Source organism: Corapipo altera, unplaced genomic scaffold (assembly GCF_003945725.1).
Source record: "Corapipo altera isolate COAL_440 unplaced genomic scaffold, ASM394572v1 58350, whole genome shotgun sequence".
NCBI classification, from domain to species: Eukaryota; Metazoa; Chordata; class Aves; order Passeriformes; family Pipridae; genus Corapipo; species Corapipo altera.
In genome coordinates, this window is record NW_020890056.1 from 1 (window position 1) to 1,813 (window position 1,813).

General features: G+C 60.9%; 1 long non-coding RNA gene across 1 annotated transcript; it reads right to left on the reverse strand.

The window, feature by feature from the left end:
• Positions 1 to 588: 588 nt before the first annotated feature.
• On the reverse strand, positions 589 to 1,375 carry LOC113942341. Its single transcript, XR_003525896.1, has 2 exons — positions 1,261 to 1,375; positions 589 to 622 (listed from the first exon to the last, which is right to left on the reverse strand). It is a non-coding gene; the product is annotated as an uncharacterized LOC113942341 (long non-coding RNA).
• Positions 1,376 to 1,813: the final 438 nt, after the last annotated feature.

The window sequence follows — 1,813 nt, forward strand, 5'->3', positions numbered from 1 at the left end:
CTGGATCTGGGACAGGTGAGGGGGGACAGGTGAGACTGGGACAGGTGAGAGGGGACAGGTGAGGGGGGACAGGTGGGAGGGAGCAGGGGGGACTGGGAGAGGGGAGGGGGGGGAGGGGAGGGGTGAGAGGGGACAAGTAGGGGAGGTGATCGGGTGACATGTGGGACTGGAACAGGTGAGACAGGTGAGATGGGGACAGGTGGGACAGGTGGGACTGGGACAGGTGATGGATCCTGATGACACAGGTGACCTCCAGGTGACTCTCAGGTGGCCCAAGGGACCCCCAAGTGGCCCAGGTGACCCGCAGGTGACCCAGGTGACCCCCAGGTGACACAGGTGACCCCCAAGTGGCCCAGGTGACCCCCAGGTGATCCAGGTGACCCCCAGGTGACACAAGTGACCCATGTGACTCCCAGGTGACCCCCAGGTGACCCCCAGGTGACACAAGTGACACAGAGGTGGCCCAGGTGACCCTCAGGTGACCCCCAGGTGATCCTGGTGACACAGATGACCCCCAGGTGACCCCCAGGTGACCCCCAGGTGACCCCCAGGTGACCCCCCAGGTGCCACTCACCGGGGGGAAGTCGCTGAGTTTCTGGAAGGCCCGGATGTAGAGCTCGTGCTGGGGGAGGGGGAAAAAACAGGGTCAGTACCCAAAATTGGGGACCCCCCCCAAATTTTGGGGGCCCCCTCAGACATTGGGGACCCCCCTGGATTTTGGGGACCCCCCCAAATATTGGGGACCCCCTCAGATATCGGCTCCTGAACCCTGGATTCCACGTGGGCCCCTCTGGAATTCTGGGCTCCTCTCCCTAATTTTGGGGCTCCCCTCGGGAATTTTGGGCTCCCCCCGGTAATTTTGGGGTCCCCCCCTAATTTTGGGGTCCCCCCCAGACCCCCCACATTCAGGGATGGGGGGGTTGCATCCCCTGATAAAGCCTCAGGAATCCCCGGATTCTGTGGGTGCCCCTCTGGGATTTCGGGTTCCCCCTGGGAATTTTGGGGTCCCCCCGGGAATTTTGGGGTCCCCCCCTAATTTTGGGGTCCCCCCAGACCCCCCCACGTTCAGGATGGGGGGATTCCACCCCCTGATAAAGCCTCAGGAATCCCTGGATTCCATGGGTGCCCCTCTGGGATTTCGGGCTCTTCCCATAAATTTGGGTTCCCCCCTGGGAATTTTGGGGTTCCCCCTGGGAATTTTGGGGTTCCCCCGGGAATTTTGGGGTCCCCCCCTAATTTTGGGGTCCCCCCCAGACCCACCACGTGCAGGATGGTGGGGTTGCAGCCGATGATGAAGGGAAGGTTCCGGAATCCCTGGATCCTGTGGGCGATCCGCACGGGAAGCTCCTGCTGCAGGTACCGGGCGCTGTTCTGGGGGGGGGGGGGGGGAAGGAAAAGGGGGCGTTTGGGGGCCCCCCCCAAAAATCCGGGGGACCCCCCAAAATGTTGGGGGCCCCCCCGGAAAAACGGGGACCCCACAAATATTGGAGTCGTCCCCAAATATTGGGGTTTTCCCTAAATATTGGGGGGTTTTTCCCTAAAAATCGGAGTCACCCCCAAATATTGGGATTTCCCCAAAATATTGGGGTCCCTCTCCAAATATTGGGGTCCCCCCCAAAAAACTTGGGACCTCCCAAATATTGGAGTCACCCCCAAAAATCTGGGACCCCCCAAGTATTGGAGCCACTTCCAAATACTGGGACTCCCCCCCCCCCCAAATATTGGGGTCCCCCCCAAAAAAACCTGGGACCCCCCCAAATATCGGGACTCCCCCCAAATATTGGAATTGTCCCTAAATATTTGGACCCCCCCC